The 19,353-nt window shown below is 46.8% G+C and overlaps 1 protein-coding gene across 1 annotated transcript in view; it reads right to left on the minus strand.

Annotated features, from left to right (window-relative positions):
* The window catches only part of pcsk1 (proprotein convertase subtilisin/kexin type 1), a 137,835-nt gene that overhangs the window by 117,209 nt on the left and 1,273 nt on the right, over window positions 1-19,353 (minus strand). The window lies entirely within an intron of this gene.

Raw genomic sequence — 19,353 nt, forward strand, 5'->3', positions numbered from 1 at the left:
ACTATTTGGCAGGCCGGGTCCACGTTGTGCCGGCGCCACATTGCATTGCGCGGCCGCTGCAGGCCGCCACTGCACGCATGCTCGGCCATGGACCCGGCAATTCTCTAGCCATATCCGCAGCTAGAGCCGGGGGCTTTACGCTGTGTGCCTGCTGGCCCCCCATCAGATGGAGGATCGATAGAGGTTTTGCACCATTTTTCCCAGGCATAAAAGGCCACTGTTCTCACGCCGGCATCAGCACTTTGCCTCAAAATCCAGCCCGGGATACGGAAAGTGGGGGGTGGGTCTGGGGGGTGGGGGTGGGGGGCAGGAGGTGGGCTGCGGGTCGGGGTGGACGGGTATGGAACACCGTTTCCGCAGCCGGCAAGGCAGCCATGTAGCTACGCACACCGCTAACAGACCACCGTGAATTTAGGGCCACGGGTCATATGGGTGTCCCCCCCAGGCCACCCCCCCGGGTGCCCTCTGGTCCCAGCTGATCCAGCAGCTGTATGGGTGCGCTCCAGCACAACCAGTGCCATCTTGTTGGCCGGGATGAGTGTGTGTGGGAATTGTAACGTGTATGTGCGGCTGCAGCTTGTCAGCCTCCCGAGTGTCGATCACGGACCCGGCGAATCCCTCACCGATTTTCATTGGAATTGATTGTGTTCCACATGGTGCCGGTGCTAGGCCCTCCACAGTCACTGAGTTGGTCCAGTTTCGGCACCAGCTTTTGTGAAAGTCCACAAACCTGTCCCGGCATCAACACTTAGTCTCAGGAATGGAGAATACAGCCCTGTATGTTTTCAAGAAACAGTTAGATATAGCACTTGGGGCAAAGGTGATCAAAGGATATTGGGGGAAGGTGGAAGTATGGCAGCACGGTGCCACAGTGGGTAATACTGTCGCTTCACAGCTCCAGGGTCCCAGGTTCGATTCTCGGCTTGGGTCATTGTCTGTGTGGTGTCTGCACGTTCTCCCTGTGTCTGTATGCGTTTCCTCCGGATTCTCCGGTTTTCTCCCACAAGTCCCGAAAGACGTGCTGTCAGGTAAATTGGACATTCTGAATTCTCACTCTGTGTACCCGAACAGGCGCTGTAATGTGGCGACTAGGGGCTTTTCATAACAACTTCATTGCAGTGTTAATGTAAGCCTACTTGTGGCAATAAGGTTATTATAAAAAATTATTATTATTATTGAGTTGGATGATCAACCATGTCATAATGAATGGTGGAGCAGGCTCAGAGGGTCGAACGGCCTCCTCCTGCTCCTATTTTCTCCGTTTCTATGTTTCTGCAGAGGCTTCTGCCTGGCCTGAAATACTTCACCCATTGTACATTACCGTGGGATTTTGTGTGGGTCTGCCTGTGGAAGCTATTCTTTTGATATCCAGCACTTTTAATTTTAATGTCTCTTCCTAAAACAGTGATGGGTTTTGATGGGTGTATCAATTATTGGAAATATCTCTCTCCATACACCCCTGAGGTTGGCTTGTTTGGTTTTCACTTTCTTGGGAGGTAGTCTTCCCACAAGTAGTTTGTTCTGCCTCATTTCCAATTGAAAAATTTCCAATCAGTTGAAAGTTGAAAAATCATGGGCGCAATCTACCGGCCGCATTGCGCCCAAATGGAGGCACGGCGTGGGCGGTAAATGCCGAGAGATCTCTCTTCCAGGATTTAACTGGCTCGCCACGCCTCACCAGATCTAATGAGATTTGCATGGGGTAACTATTTGGCAAATCTGCATATTAGAGTGAGACAGCGAATCTCATTCTAAAATGCAGCTCGTCTGATCTACCGAGGCCCTGGGATCGAACCCCTTCGCCTTGGAGACCTCTGGCGAATGCTGTTCAGTGCTGGTCCCCACAAACAGGGATTGGATGGGGCAACACTTGGGGGGTCTGCCAGGGAATCGGAGGGCCCCAGGTGATTGCCCTCTGGGCAGGGTGGCACCCTGACACTGCTGGTGCCACCTAGGCACCTTGGGACTGCTAGCCTGGCACCATGGCATTCCTGGCCCTGAAGCCTGTCACTGCCATCTGGGTACCAGCCTGGCACTGCCAAGGTGCCAGTCTGGTCGTGCGAAGGTGTCAGGCTGACATTTTTCCTGCGCCGGGGAATGAGCCCGGGGGTACCCTGTCCATGTGATGCGAAGGGGCCCAAGAACCCCCTTATAAGTGAGTTGGGGCTTTGAGGGGTTGAGAGTTCGGAATGCCATTTAAAAATGGAGTCGTGATCTCCTGCTGCACTGAGGGGTTCTGGAAAGCAGAGCTCCCCAGTGCAGGAAACGGGACTAAGTGTGACCTCAGCGGGGTGTTCCCCACTGAGGTCCCAGATTGCAACCAAGTCCCATTATATAGCGTAGTGTTTCTCTCGGTGCTGCAAGCACCGGGGAATTAATGGGTAAACGCGCTCAACACGGTACTCTGCCAGAATTTGGTTAGATCGTGCCCTATATTTCCAAAAATTAAGGGCGTAGCTTCATGACACTGTATCCTTGAAAAATTCCTTCCAGGGTGTATAGGCAATGGCTGGTGTTGCAGCCTATGCCCAGAAAAGCCAGAGATGTCTCTGTAGTGTGCTAGAAGCAGTGAAAAGCAGATGAATTCTGTATCCAATGTTCCAGGTCAGTAACCTTTCATCAGAATTGGAAAATGTTTGAAATGAACAGTGAAGGAACAAACAGGGAAGGTGTGTGACTGAAGGGATGGCAAGAGAATTGATTGACAAAAGTGACGGATTGTGGAAAGTACAATGATGTAACACTGGGAGAAGTATGAATACTCAAGAAGGTCCTGGGGAGGTTTGAATGTTTGAAAACAGAGGAGCTGGGAGGCATGAAGAATCAAGCAAAGGAAAAGGCTGTCAACACACAGGAATATGGAAGAGGAAAAATCAGATGCATTCAGCATCTAATAGAGTCAATTCAAACATCACCTTATCTCGGGACATTAGCTCAACAATACAAAGAACATTTCCTCGAATTTCCAAGAGTTAAGAGTGTTATAGGTGACACCCTTGTGTAAGCCGAGTTTGGCCTTCACCTCCTGACAGGCATTGTGTGCTGTTGCTCCCTGTATGAAATATCTTGGGAGTGTTGATCAGGATATTCACATCCTGTAATGGTTGATCAGGTGAAAACGTGAGTCGGTCACTTGCCCTTGACCTCCACATTGTAGTTTTATTTACTACAATCTTGTCTGGCACATTTTCTCTCTCTGACAAGCATTCAGGACCCATCTGTAAAAGTTGAAACAATATTGCCCCAAATCCAGTCATATAAATTCAAATGGGTATTTCCCTTTAACTGTGAATAGCTTTCAGAATTGCCATTGCTTCAGCCTCATAACCTAGCTGCTGGTGCATGCCAAAGCTATGCTTGAAGCTATATAAATATTCAAATGATCTGACCCAAGATAATTGGTGACAGTCAGCTCGGTGCTGCCTTGAGCTCCTTTGCTCAATCAGCTTGGTATTCTGAGTTTCACGTCAACAAGGTTATCTTTTTTAAAACTAATTCGTGCAATGTGGGCATCGCTGGCTAGGTAGCATTTGTTGCCCAACCCTAATTGCCCTTGAGAATGTAATTGTGAGCTGCAATCCATGTGTTGTATACACACCCACAGTGCTGTTAGGGAGGAAGTTCCTAGATTTTGACCCAGCGACAGTGAAAGAACAGCGGTATATTTCCAAGTCAGGATGATGAATGACTAGATGGGGAACTTCCAAGTGGTAGCATCCCCATGTGTCTGCTGCTCTTGTCTATCATGGAGACGTGGTTCAGGGAGGGGCAGGATTGGCAGCTTAACATCCCGGAATACAGAATCTTCAGGAAGGACAGGGGAGGGGGCAAAAGTGCAGGAGACATTGCACTATTAGTTAAGGAGTCAATTACTGCAGTCAGAAGAGATGATATACGAAGCTTTGTGGGCAGAGCTTAGGAACACAAAAGGGACAGCCAAACTGCTAGGTGTTTATTATAGACCCCCAGATTGTCAGCGGGAGGTGACTAAGTGTGTAGATGAGGGTAGTGCAGTGGATCTAGTTTACATGGATTTCAGCAATGCATTTAACAAGGTTTGAAGGGGTGTCCAGCGATGAGACCTCTTAAAACTTAATAGCTAGGATGCCACTAGAGTCATTCTACATAAGTTAGTTTATTAAGGATTGAGATTAATCATAGAAACTATACCCAGTAATCATTATTAACCATTAAACCTGTATTTTAGGATATAGCAGTGATAATCATGTAAACTCTAGCTACAAGCAGTGGCCACAATGCATAATGGGATTTAGGCTAGCTAACTTTCCCATGTTTTTGAGACACACAAGATGTGTGGTCAGCAGATTTCATAGTGGAGGTAAACAAGTTTTATCAATGGCCCCAATATCCTGCCCCTCTGAAACAATCCATGGAGTAAAGAGGAAGCCAGTTCTGGTATCCTGCCCCTGGATGGACAATGAGTGGACTGGAAGTGACTGCGATATCAGAATGGGAATGTCCGGGAAAAACAATGTTAAAATGGACACAGGTTCTTGGTAAACAACAGGTGACAGGATGGGGTTAAATCATGGGCTGGTCACAATTTTGCTGGATAGTTTGAAAATAACAGCTTCAAGGATTGGATCAAGTCCAACAGGGGTGGGCTACTGATTTTTGGAAAATCGTATAATTGATGTGCTTTTATCAGTGTTTAGCAGATCGATCTTGGCATTATCCAGATCCATCTCTCGTATACACAAAACCAAGCTTGGGATAATAAAGCCATCTTCACCAGGTTGTGTGTCTGCTCTGTTTATGAAGCTAAGCCATAACAATGAACGAGGAACACCACGTAAAGGCTGGCTCAATACTCAGGCATTGGAAACGCTTCTACAAGGTCCTACATGGGAGACTTTTGAAGAAGGCAAATGCACATGGGATACAGGGGAACTTGATAAGGTGGATTCAAAGCTGGCTGAGTTGTAGGAAACAGAGGGTGATGACAGACAGCTACTTTAGTGACTGGAAGCCGGTGTCCTGTGGCGTACCACAGAGATCTCTGCTATATCCCCAATTATTTGTCATTTATATAAATGACTTAGATGACTATGTGAGGGATAGAATCAATAAGTTTGCAGATGACACCAAGATAGGCCGGATGGTTAACAGTGAGGCTGAGAGTGTTGGGTTACAGGAGGATATAGACGGGATGGTCAAATGGGCAGAAAAGTGGCATTTGGAATTTAATCCTGAAAAGTGTGAGTTGTTACATTTTGGAAGGAGCAATTTGACTAAGAAATATTCAATGAATGGCACCACACTGGGAAGTCCTGAGGAACAAAGAGACTTTGGTGTCTTTGTAAATAGACCTCTGAAGGCAGAGGGCAAGTTAATAAAGTGGTGACAAAGGCATATGGGACACTTGCCTTGATCAATCATGGCATAGGTTACAAAAGCAAGGATGTCACATTGGAGTTGTACAGAACTTTGGTGAGGCCACAGCTGGAGTACTGTGTGCAGTTCTGGTCGCCACGTTACAGGAAGGATGTAATTGTACTGGAGGGAGTGCAGAGGCGATTCACCAGAATGTTGCCTGGGATGGAACAACTTAGTTATGAAGAAAGTTTGGATAGGCTTGGGGTTGTTTCCGCTTGAGCAGAGAACACTGACGGGCGACCTGATCGAGGTGTACTATTATGAGGGGTATGAACAGGATGGACAGGGAACAACTGTTCCCCTTAGTTGAAGGGTGGGTTACGAGGGAATGCAAGTTCAAGGTGAAGGTGGGAGGTTCAGGGGGGATTTGTGGAAAAACATTTTTACCCAGAGGGTGGTGTCGGCCTGGAATGCACTGCCTGGGAAGTTGGTAGAGGCGGGTTGCCTCACATCCTTTAAAAAGTACCTGGATGAGCATTTGGCACAGCTTAACATTCAAGGCTATGGGCCAAGTGCTGTCAAATGGGATTAAGATTGGCAGATCAGGTGCCTTTCAGACTTGATGGGCCGAAGGGCCTTTTCTGCACTGTATTTTTCTGTGATTCTGGATCATAATGGATAGGGGGAGATCATAATGGATGGGGGGGGGATCATAATGATTGTGGGGGGGTTGGAAGGTGCTGTCTCAGGAGCCTTGGTGAATTCCTGCAGTTCATCATATAGGTGGGACACACTGCTGCTACTGTGCATACATGGTGGAGGGACTATGATTGTGTATGGGGTGCAAATCAAGTGGGCTGCCTTGTCCTGGATAATGTCAACCTTTGAGTGTTGTTGGAACTGCACTCATCCAGGCAATTGGAGAGTATTCCACCACACTTCTGACTTGTGCCATGTAGATGGTGAACAGGCTTGGGGAGTCAGGGGGTGAGTTCCTTGCTGCAGGATTCCTAGCTATTTATTTGCGCATGTAACCACAGTATTGGTATGGTTAGTCCAGTTCAGTTTTTGGTCAATGGTAATCCCCAGGATGTTAATAGTGGGGTTCAGCAACGGTAATGCCATTGAATGTCAAGGGCGATGGTTAGATTCTCTCTTGTTGGAGATAATCATTATCTGACACTTGTGTGACATGAATGATACTTGTCACTTGTCAGCCCATGCCTGGATATTTGTCCAGGTCTTGCTGCATTTCGACTTTGACTGCTTCAGTGTCTGAGGAGCTGTGAATGGTGCTGATCATTGTGCAGTCGTCAGTGAACATCCCACATCTGACATTTTGTTGGAAGGAAGGTCATTGATGAAGCAGCTGAAGATGATTGGGCCTATCGTGAAGAATTCCTTCAGTGATATCCTGGAATGGAGATGATTGACCTCCAACAACAACAACTCTTCCGTTCTGCCAGGTATGACTCAAACCAGTGGAGGGTTTCCCCCCTGATTCCCATTGACTGCAGTTTTGCTAGGATTCCTTGATGCAATACTCAGTCAGTTGCTGCCCTGATGTAGGCAATTCAGCCCCTCGAGCCCACGCTGCCATTCAGTATGATCATGGCTGACCTCCTTTTGGCCTCAACTCCACTTTCTGCCCATTCTCCATAACCCTTCAACTCATTACTAATTAAAAATCTGCCTATCTCTGTGATGACATGCATGATGTAAGTTTGTACATAATGTTATGCACAACCTCCGATCACTAGGTGGCATTGTAAATTCATCACGTCACTATTTGATCTGGGAGTTGGGAGTTGATCGTGCTGGGAGATGGACGTACTTGCAGTAGTTCCACGAGAGTTGTTCAGTTTTAGTTGTTTGTTAGTTTGTTTATCTTAGTTATCTTATCACGCAGTTTGTTCTATAATAAATTATTATTATTTTTTTAATTTAGAGTACCCAATTCATTTTTTCCAATTAAGGGGCAATTTAGCGTGGCCAATCCACCTACCCTGCACATCTTTGGGTTGTGGGGGCGAAACCCACGCAAGCATGGGAAGAATGTGCAAACTCCACACGGACAGTGACCCAGGACTGGGATCGAACCTGCGACCTCGACGCCGTGAGGCAGCAGCGCTAACCACTGCGCCCCCGTGCTGCCCCTATAATAAATGATTTTAAACTACATGTTTTGCAGTTCATATTTCACTTCAGCCAGTCTATAGAACATGACAATCTCCTCCTTAAATTTACTCAATGTCCCGGCATCCACTGCACTCTTCACAGATTCACAATCCTTTGAGAGAAGTAATTTCTCCTCACCTCTGATATAAATCTGCTACCTCTTATCCTAAAACAATGACCTATCGTTCTAGATTGCCCCACAAGAGGAAGCATCCACTCTATGTCTACTTTGTCAATACCTTTTATCATTTTATTAATTAGATCTCCTTTCATTCTTCTAAATCTAGAGAGTATAGGTGTAAACTGCTCAACCTCTCCTCATAAGACATCTCTGGAATCAGTCCAGTGAACTTCCTCTAAACTGCCTCTAATGCAAGTACATCCCTCCTCAAATAAGGGGACCAAATTTGTACACAGTACTCTAGGTGCGGTCTCACCCATGATCGTATTGAATGGTGGAGCAGGCTCGAGGGGTTGAATTGCTACTCCTGCTCCTAGTTCTTATATTATTCTGATAGCCAGATGCACCATTTCCTGATTAGTTGTTAGAGTTTGGATATTTTAGTGAACACTGATCCAAATCTAGAAGTCTGAAATGAATAACATGCCATGTGAGTGCATTGAAAAGCCAGCAAACAAACTGATATAATATTTTATTTCAAGAAGGAGACAAGGCAAACCTGAGTAACCGTAAATCTATTAATTATCTGGGAGGGTTGACATTGCCCATAAACTGAACTGGACTAATCACATAAATTCTATAAGAGCAGGTCAGAGGCTGGGGATTCTGCAGTGAGGAACTGACCTCTTGACTCCCAAAAGCTTGTCCGCCATGTACAATGCACAAATCAGGATTGTGATCGAATAATCCCCACTTGCCTGGATGAATGCAGTTCCAATAACGCTCAAGAAGTTCAACACTATCCAGGACAAAGCAGTTCACTTGATTGGTACCCCATTTATTACCTTCAACATTCATTCCCTCCACCACCAATACACAATTGCTGCCGTGTGAACCATCTGTAACATGCACTACAGCAATTCAACACGCCTCCATCAGCAGCATCTTCCGAACCCACAGCCTATAACCCCAAGGACATGGACAGCAGATGCATGGAAATGCCACCACCTGCAAGTACCCTTGCAAGTCACACACAATTCTTACTTTGAAGGGAATATAATAATGATAATAATCGCTTATTGTCACAAGTAGGCTTCAATGAAGTTACTGTGAAAAGACCCTAGTCGCCACATTCCGGCACCTGTTCGGAGAGGCCAGTATGGGAATTGAACCCGCGCCGCTGGCCTTGTTCTGTATTACAAGCCAGCTGTTTAGCCCACTGTGCTAAACCAGCCCCTATATATGAAATGAATATGTATGAATATGAATATATATGTAAGTTTGTACATAATGTTATTAATGCTAGGTGGCATTGTAAACCCATCAGGTCACCATGTGATCTGAGAGTTGGGAGTTGATCGTTCTATAATAAATTATTTTAAACTACATGTACTAGGTCAAACTCCTGGAACTCCCTCCACATCAGCACTGGGGGAGCCTCTACACCACATGGACTGCAGCAGTTCAAGAAGGCGGTTCGCATCCACCAGCTTCTCAAAGGCAATTGGCGATGGACAATAAAGGCTGGCCTGGCCAGTGACAGCCATATCACATGGAAGAATTTGATGAAAGCCAATATGCTTTCAGAAGGGGAAATCCTACTTCTTAATCTCATTGACATTTATTAAGTGAGTCATGTTATTTCACTGCTACCTCATTTAACTCCTCCACTGTTGCTAAATTATCAGACTGATTATCATTACATCCAATACTGGAGGAACAATTAAATATTGGGAAGACTAAAGCCATTGTCTTCAGTCCCCACTATGAACTGCGTTCCCTAGCAACTGACTCCATCACTCTCCATGACAACTATCTTGAGACTAAACCAGACTGTTCACAATCTTGAGGTCGTATTTGACCCTGAGATAACCTTCCAACCACATATTTGCACCATCTATATTTCACCTCCATCGCACATCATCTGATTTCACACCTTTCTCTTCCAAATGCTGACCAACCAGCTGTGTATTGCCTGTATGCTTTGAATTTATTTTCCTTTTCATTGCTTAGTGTCGGGAAACCTATAATTGGTTTAATATGACAGAACAGTGGGTAACATGTCTTCCATACATGTGCTTAAGATTCATCTGTTGTTGAAACACCTCATTCATACCTCTGCTACCTCTGGATGTAACTATTCCAATGCACTCCTGGCTGCCTTCCCACATTCTGCCATTCATAAACTTAAGGTCATTCAAATCTCTGCTACCCATCATCTAACTAACTGTAAGTCTTGATCACCTATCACCCGTGTTCGCTGACCTCTCTTGGCTTCCGGTCAAGCAATATTGTCATTTTAATATTCTCACCCTTGTTTAAGTCCTTCCATGGCCTCACTCCATCTTTGCCTGAGTGAATTGCAACAATAGAACTAACTCTTTGCTTGTTAACTTAAGACACCTGGCAGGCTTATTTATATGTGGAGCTATACACATTGATGTATATATTTAACTCTGTTATAACAACCAGGGAAAGGGCAAAGTTCACCCCTCTTAACCTGGTCATAAGCTGTAGAGCATTTTGAGACATGTGGTGGTTCTTAAAAGCACTATATAAATGCAAAACTTCCTTTCTACCTGTGGCCTTTATCTAAGTTGTTTATTGTACAAATTTCAATCGTGTTATTTGTCGTGTTGGGTGTTCTGATGCACAAATGATCCAACACGGCTGTAGATGGTACAACTCTGTTTTATTGTCTAAATAACGGTAACAACTAACTGCTGGCTTGGGTACGTGCTTCACCAGCTAACCAGCCCTATCACTATCTTAGTGAGGCACTCAGCACATGGCCTATGTCTGAGTGGCGCGCTGTGAGCTCTGTGCTCTGAGCTATCTCCTGGTAGAATGAGCGGGAACTGTGGTGTTCCCTGTTTTATAGTGCGTGTGCTCTCACTGGTGATTGGCTGCGATGTTGTGTGTGTGTTGGTTGGTCCAACTGCCTGTCCATCAGTGTGAGTGTGTGATTGCACCATGATATGCTGATGTGGATATCATGACATCCCGCCCTTTCACAAAGGATATGTGCCTACATGCTAATAAATAGAAATGTGTACTGAGTGCATCTGAGTATGTGTGTGCAATATTTACATGTACATGAGGCTAAACTATATACGGAGGAAGGTGTCAGGTGCAACAGAGCAACGAGGTTGTACCATTAACAGAACAACTGCAATCAGCAAACGACGAGAGAAAACTTCTGGAACAATGAACGACAAGAAAAGAAACTCGCTAACAGTGTAAAACAATTCAGTGAGTCCAATGTGCTAACAGGTTCATAAGTCAAGTCTCTTAGGTGGGCGACAAATTCGGGTTGACCGCCTCAAGGGTGGGTCAGGATCCACCGGCTGAGGAACGGGCCTGGCCACGGGTGAGAGAGGAAGAGGCAGAGTGGCAGGAAGCTCAACAGAGTCGACATCAGGGACAACAGGAGGGCGTGGCACCAGTGCACAATCCCGTAGCGAGTGCGGAACCAGATGAAGGGCCTGCCGATTATGGCGGCGAATGGAGCCATCAGGCATACAAACCAGGAATGAGGGGGGAGCCACGTGGCGGAGAGCCTCGGCGGTTGCCGACCAGCCACCCTCCGGTAGGTGTATGCGGAAGTTGTCTCCAGGCGCCAGGGCAGGAAGATCAGTCGCCCGAGCGTCATGTGCCACCTTCTGTTAAGCATGCTGTTGTTGCATCCTTCACAATACTGGAGCATGGTCGAGGTCAGGAACATGAATGGACGGCACAGTGGTCCCGAGGATGCGACCCATCAACAGCTGGGCTGGCGAGAGGCCCGTGGACAGTGGGGCCAAGCAATAGGCCAGCAGGGCTAAACAGAAGTCAGATCTGGCATCAGCAGCCTTGCAGAGGAGCCGCTTCACAATGTGGACGCCCTTTTCCGCTTGCCATTCGACTGAGGATGCAAGGGACTGGACGTCACGTGTGAGAAGTTGTATGAAATGGCAAAGGAAGAACATTCTTGGCTCACAAAGCAAGGCCTGTTGTCAGACATGACGGTAAGCGGAATTCCATGGCGAGCAAAGGTTTCTTTGCATGCCCGGATGAGAGCTGATGACATTGTGTCGTGCAGGCGTCTGACCTCTAGATAACTTGAGAAGTAGTCAATCAGAATAATGTAGTCCCTGCCGAGCGCATGAAAGAGGTCCACGCCCACCTTCGCCCGGGGGACGTGACCAACTCATGGGGCTGAAGCGTCTCAGGTGGTTGCATCGGCTGAAACCTTTGGCAGGTGGGGCAGTTGAGCATCATGTTGGCGATGTCGTCGCTGATGCCCGGCCAGTACACAGCCTCTCGGGCCCTCCGCCTGCACTTTTCAACTCCGAGATGGCCTTCGTGCAGTTGTTCGAGGACAAGCCGGTGCAAGAAGTGTGGGATCACAATCCGGTCCAACTTCAGGAGGACGCCATCAATGACGGCCATGTCGTCCCGGATGTTGTAAAATTGTGGGCACTGTCCCTTGAGCCACCCTTCCGTCATGTGGTGCATCACACGCTGTAGAAGGGAGTCAGCCGCAGTCTCACGGCGAATGTGGGCCAGACGTGCATCAGTGGCCGGCAGATTGGCCGATGTGAAGGCTACTTGTGCGTCGACCTGACAAACTAACCCCTCCGGGTCGGGCGGTGTGTTGACCGCCCTGGACAGAACATCTGCGATGATGAGATCCTTCCCCGGGGTGTAGACAAGTTGGAAATCGTACCTCCGGAGCTTGAGCAGAATGCGCTGGAGGCGAAGGGGTCATATTGTTGAGATCCTTCTGAATGATGCCGACCAGGGGGCGATGGTCGGTCTCCACAGTGAACTGCGGAAGACCATATGCATAGTCGTGAAACTTGTCGATGCCAGTCAACAGGCCTAGGCACTCCTTCTCAATCTGCGCATAGCGTTGTTCTGTGGGGGTCATGGCCCGCGACGCATAGGCGACCGGGGCCCATGATGCGGTGTTGTCCCGTTGCAGGAGTACCGCCCCAATGCCGGACTAGCTGGCGTCAGTTGAGATCTTTGTTTCCTGTGTGGTATCGAAAAACGCCAGTACCGGGCCGGTGGTGAGCTTGACCTTGAGCTCCTCCCATTCACTCTGGTGTGCGGGCAGCCACTGGAATTCTGTTGTCTTTTTGACCAGGTGGCGAAGAGCAGTCGTGTGCGAAGCAAGGTTAGGAATGAACTTCCCCAGGAAGTTGACCATCCCGAGAAAGCGCAGCACTGCCTTCTTGTCTGACGGCTGCTGCATGGCTGCCACTTTGTCGGCATCCGGCCGCACACCCGACCGGGAGATGTGGTCCCCCAAAAACTTTAGCTCAGTCTGGCCAAAGAGCACTTGGCTCGGTTGAGGCGCAGGCCCTGATCTCGTATCTGTGCAAAGACACGCTGGAGACGGCTGATGTGCTCCTGTGGTGTGATGGACCAGATGATAACGTTGTCTATGTAGACGCGTACCCCTTTGATGCCCTCCATCATCTGTTCCATGATGCGATGGAACACATCGGAGGCCGAAATGATGCCGAATGGCATCCTATTGTAGCAGTATCTGCCAAAGGGAGTGTTGAAAGTGCACAGCTTCCTGCTGGACTGATCCAATTGAATCTGCCAAAAGCCCATTGAGGCATCAAGGTTGGTGAATATTTTTGCCCGAGCCATTTTGCTCGTGATTTCTTCTCGTTTGGGTATGGGGTAGTGTTCCCTCATAATGTTGTGATTCAAATCTTTTGGGTCGATACAGATCCGGAGCTCGCCGGAGGGCTTTTTTACGCACACCATGGAGCTGACCCATGGCGTTGGCTCCGTGACCCGGGAAAGCACTCCTTGGTCCTGAAGGTCCTGCAGCTGCTGCTTGAGGCCGGTCCTTGAGCGGTGCTGGGACCCTACGAGGTGCGTGAATGACCGGGGTGGCGTCCGGTTTGCGCCGTATTCTGTACGTGTAGGGCAGTGTGCCCATGCCCTCGAAAACCTCCTGGTTGTGGGTGAGGAGTGAGTAGAGCTGCGCCCTAACGTCTGCATCCGGGAAATCGGACGTGCCTTCTGGAGACAGAGTGTGTACCCGCTGAACGAGGTGGAGGATCTTGCACGCCTGTGCGCCTAACAGAGAGCCCTTCGAGGATCCAACGATTTCAAACGATAATGTGACTTTGTGTGAGTTGTGTGTAACACCGAGCTGGCAGGACCCTGTGGCTGGGATGACGTTTCCATTGTAGTCAACCCGCTGACAGTGGGATGGCAGAATCGGTGGTTTAACCTTCAAGGTGTGGAAGGCTGACCATGCGAGGAGATTGGCGGAGGCACCAGTGTCCAGGCGAAATGTGATTTGTGATTGGTTGACCATAAGGGTGGCACACCATTCATTGCCCGGATCAATGCTGTGCACTGGCAGCAGCTGGTGGTTCCGACTTGGGGACATCCGGTTCTTGTGGATTACCGCAACACAGAAGGGCTCCCTGTCTTCGGTGCCGCTGGTCTGCGTACTATCTGGATATGACTCAGTGTAGGGGGGCTGAATCGACCACACATCCCTGCAAGGCTGGTGTAATTGTTGGGAGTTGGCAGGTTGAGCTGCTCGACAGCAGGCAGCATAGTGGCCCATCCTGCCACAGCGGAGGTATTGTCGCGCTTTGGCCGGACATTGCCGCTTTAAGTGGGCGGAGCCACAGTTGCCACACGTCGTGACGTCATGGCGTTCCTTGCGCCACCGTGCATGCGCGGTGCGGTCCTGCGTAGAGCACGCCTGCGCATCACGTCCCTCTGCGTCAACATCCCCTCTTTTGGCACGTACAAGCGCGGGAGGCCTCGGAAAGCGCGCGAAATGGCCGCTCTCGTCCGGGCCGCGGGCCGGGAGGAACTCGATCGACTGGACCCGCTCCGCCTCGTAGGACCCGTGCCATGCCGTTTCGGCCACCTGGATTTGTGAGTACCGATTGGTCGCGTTCTCATGGAGGACGCAGGTCTCGATGGCAGTCGCTAGGGTGAGGCGATTTATTTTAAGGAGCTGCTGGCGTAGGGTGTCCGAGATGACCCCAAAAATTATCTGATCCCGTATCATAGAGTCGGAGGTGGCCTCTTAGGTGCAGGACTGCGCGAGGTTACGGAGGTGTGTCAAGTAAGATTGGAAAGGCTCATCCTTACCCTGCAGGCGCTGCTGGAATAGGTACCTCTCGAAGCTCTCATTGACTTCCATGCTGAAGTGTTCCTCGAACTTCAGAAGCACCGTCTTATATTTTGTTTTGCCCTCGCCTTCCGCGAATGCCAGGGAGTTATAGATGTGGATGGCGTGTTGCCCCGCCGTGGAGAGGAGGAGGGCGATTTTCCTGGTGTCCGATGCTTTCTCCCTATCTGTGGCTTCTAGGAAGAGCTGGAAGCGCTGTTTAAACAGCTTCCAGTTTACGCCAAGATTTCCAGCGATTCGGAGCGGCTGCGGCGGGCTGATGTTTTCCATGGAGCAGGATGGCGGATTTCTGAAAGGGTGCAGGTAGGTCTCACAGTCTCTGGTTAGCTTCCACTACTGGTATCATGTCGTGTTGGGTGTTCCGATGCACAAATGATCCAACACGGCTGTAGATGGTACAACTCTGTTTTATAATCTAAACAACGGTAACACCTAACTGCTGGCTTGGGTACGTGCTTCACCAGCTAACCTGTGGACCCAGCCCTATCACTATCTTAGTGAGGCACTCAGCACATGGTCTATGTCTGAGTGGCACGCAGTGAGCTCTGTGCTCTGAGCTATCTCCTGGTAGAATGAGCGGGAACTGTGGTGTTCCCTGTTTTAGATTGCGTGTGCTCTCACTGGTGATTGGCTGCGATGTTATGTGTGTGCTGTTTGGTCCAACTGCCTGTCCATCAGTGTGTGTGTGATTGCACCATGATAGGCTGATGTGGATATCATGACATTATTCACTTTTAGTCTTTTTAAGGTTTTGTTTGGTTAAATCTTTCAGATTTCACTGTCCTGCAAATTCAACATATTTTACAAAATATTTCATTGGTCCTCAGAAGCATCTTGCCTTATTTCTTACCTTCATTCCACCCTCCCCTATAGAGTCAAATTGTCAGAGCTCAGACTCTTGAAGGTGCCTTTTTGAAGTTATATGCCTGGGTATTGATTTGCAGTATTGGTTTATCCCACATCATGGCAGGGTTAATCACTTTATGGTGTTGTTATACAGGCCAGGAATTTACAATAATGACCCACATTTCAAAATCACATCCTAGCTTGTCAGATTTCCTGATTGATATATGCAAATTGAGGAAGTATATTATGTTGTAAATGTAAAATGAATGGGTGTGAATGGACAAAACAAACTCCTACAAAGGGACCTGAGGTTGATGGTAAAGAGCAGGCAGTTTTAAAACAGCAAATCGAATACCAGGATTTATGGTCAGAACTAGAATGTACAAGCCCTTGACGTTATGTTTGTACTACATAGTAAACTTGTCAGAACATCCAGGATGACTGTACTTAGCTCTGGTCAGCACACCTTTCAAATATTATTTTAATATGTCTAATAACTGTTCTCAGCTGGCTCATAGTTCATACTTTTGATCAACAAATGTAGACCTTCTCACAAATCTGGTGTTTGAAAATCCCTAGATTGTTGTTTACCATGGCAACTACTGTTCCCAGTAATTAAAGAACGATTCATGCAAAGAATCCCAATACTTTTCAAATGTAGTTTGGAGAAAATGTCATGGCATTAATGAACTATTACAATAAAACTTAATATTTAAATGTTTAAACATATATTAGATGTTTATTGGATGGAAAAAACAAATGATCCATTTACAGAGCAGAAAACAAAGAAATGGCTGAGGAATTAAATTTGTACTTTACTTGTGCCTTCACAAAGGAAGTCACAAATAAAGTACCGGAAGTTTTGAGAAACACAAGTTTCAGTGAGGAGCTGAAGGAAATTAGTATTAGTAAAGAAATGGTTTTGGGGAAATTAATGAGATTGAAGGCGGACAAATATCCAGGGCCTGATAATCGTCATCCTAGAGTATTTAAGGAAGTGGCCCTAGAAATATAATCATTTTCCAAAATTCTTTGGACTCTGGAATGGTTCCTACAGATCGGAGGGTAGCTAATATAACCCTGCCATTCAAAAAGGGAGGCAGAGAGAAAACAAGATACTATAGACCAGTGAGCCTAACGTCGGTAATAGGGAAGTTACTAGAGTCCATTATCAAGGATTTCATAGCTCAGCATTTGGATTGGAAAGCAGTGGTATAATCAGACAACAGCAGCATGGATTTATGAAGGGGAAGACATGCTTGACAAATCTACTAGAATTCTTTGAAGATGTAACTAATAGAGCTGATCAGGGAGAACAGGTAGATGTGGTTTATTTAGACTTTCAAAAGGCTTTCGACAAGGTCTCACATAGCAGATTACTATGTAAAGTTAAAGCTCATGGGATTGTGGGTAGTGTCTTGAGATGAATAGAAAGCTGGTTAGCAGACAGGAATGAAGAGTTGGAATAAATGGGTCTTTTTCTGATTAGCAGGCAGTGACTTGTGGGGTAACGCAGGGATCTGTGCTAGGACCCCAACTGTTCACATTATATATTAGTGATTTGGATGAGGGAACTAAACTTATTAACTCAAAATTTGCAGATGATACAAAGTTGGGTGGGAGGGTGAGCTGCTGTAAGTGGGATGCAGGGATGCTTCAGTGGGATTTGGACAGGCTGAGAGAGTGGGCATATGCATGGCAGATGCAGTATAATGTGTATAAATGTGAGGTTATCCACTTTGGTAGCAAAAATAGGAAGGCAGATTATTATTTGAATGGGTGTAAATTGAGAGAGGTGAATACTCAGCAAGACCTTGGTTTCTCGCTGAAAGTAAGTGCGCAGGTACAGCCATCAGTAAAGAGGCAAATGGAATGTTGGCCTTCATAGCAAAAATAAGAAGGCAGTATTATTTGAATGGGTGTAAATTGAGAGAGGTGGATACTCAGCGAGTCCTTGGTGTTCTCATGCACCAGTCGTTGAAAGTAAGCTCGCTGGTACAGCAGGCAGTAAAAAAGGCAAATATTATGTTGGCCTTCATAGTGAGAGGATTTGAGTATATGAGGAGGGATGTTTTACTGCAATTGTTTCTGGCATTGGTGAGGTCACACCTGGAGTATCGTGTGCAGTTTTGGTGTCCTTATGTTAGAACATAGAACATAGAATGATACAGCGCAGTACAGGCCTTTGGAAGGATATTCTTGCTATGGAGGGAGTGTAGTGAAGGTTTACCCGGCTGATTCCTGGAATAGCAAGACTGTCATATGAGAAGAGACTAAGTCAGTTAGGATTATATTCATTGGAGTTTAGAAGAGTGAAAAGGGATTTCATAGAAACTTATAAAATTCTAACAGGATTAGACAGAGTAGATTCTGTTCCCGATGGTGGGGGAGTCCAGAACTAGGTCATAGTTTGAGAATAAGGAATAAATCTTTTGGACTGAGGTGAGGAGAATTGTCTTCACTCAGAGTGGTGAATCTGTGGAATTCACCCCACAGAAAGTAGTTGAGGCCAAAACGTATTATTTCAAGAAGGTATTAAATATAGCTCTTGGGGCTAAAAAGATCAAGGGATATGGCGGGAAGGCAGGATCAGGGTATTGAACTTGATGATCAGCCATGATCATAATGAATGGTGGAGCAGGCTCAAAGGGCCGAATGGGCTCCTCCTGCTTCTATTTTCTACGTTTCTATATAAAATCTTTAGGTGTCACTTTAAAATAAGCCCATATTCTGTTTTGCCCACCCGTTGAGATGAAAGGGATAGAGATAGCCAGGTTTCTATCGACACAATGAGGTAATAGCAGGCAGATATCTAATAACCAGATTGCGGCTCACATAAAAAATATGTTGCAAGCTGGAAATCTGGTTTCGCTGGTCAACAGAGTACAGCGATCTGATTGGATAGCTCGGGAATCCAAAATGCCACAATATTATGGTATTGAGCTATTTTAACAAAAATGTTGCTCTTCAACATGAAGCGTTGTCATTTGCTGATGCTGTCCATGCATGAAGATATTCCAGATCCAGTTGAGGACATGGAATATTTTGGTCCCGATCAACAATCCATCGATTTAGTAACATTTCTTACATCTGCCAGTCGCCCCGTTGGCAAATTAGATCGAGTTACACATTGAACTCCTATTACATTTGGTTTTAACTGTATAATGATTTCTGTATCTGAAGGTGCATCGTTCAAACTCCACCTATCATTTCTCTTCCAGATGATGACTAACCGGCTGTGTATTTCCGGTATGGTTTGCATTTATTCCCCTTTCTAATTGCTTAGTGTCGGGAATTCTATAGTTGGTTTAATGTGACAGAACAGTGGGTAATGTCTTCCACACACGTGCTCAAGACTCATCACTTTCAAATCGCCATGAACTAAGTCTATGCAATTAATTCCAAGTGGCATTTATTACAGCATTCGATCCCTGTGAGGGAAATGATGTGAACTATTCACTCTTCGCAATTTCTAGCAGAAATCTTCTGGGGTGTCTGCTGAACGATATACCCTTCTTCGTCCCTTTCCTGTACATGACTAAAGCAGGGCTATAGCTGACCCTCACTCCTCTCTATAATTGCGATTAACAACTGAATCGCAAACTTCCCAAATCTCTGCGATGTACATTTGAAAGCAACACCTGTGAGATCATTTTGTTATCGATATTAACCTGTCCTTAACCCTCATTGCCCTTGTCCTCATTCC

The sequence above is a fragment of the Scyliorhinus torazame genome, chromosome 9 (genome assembly GCF_047496885.1).
Source record: "Scyliorhinus torazame isolate Kashiwa2021f chromosome 9, sScyTor2.1, whole genome shotgun sequence".
Lineage (NCBI taxonomy): Eukaryota > Metazoa > Chordata > Chondrichthyes > Carcharhiniformes > Scyliorhinidae > Scyliorhinus > Scyliorhinus torazame.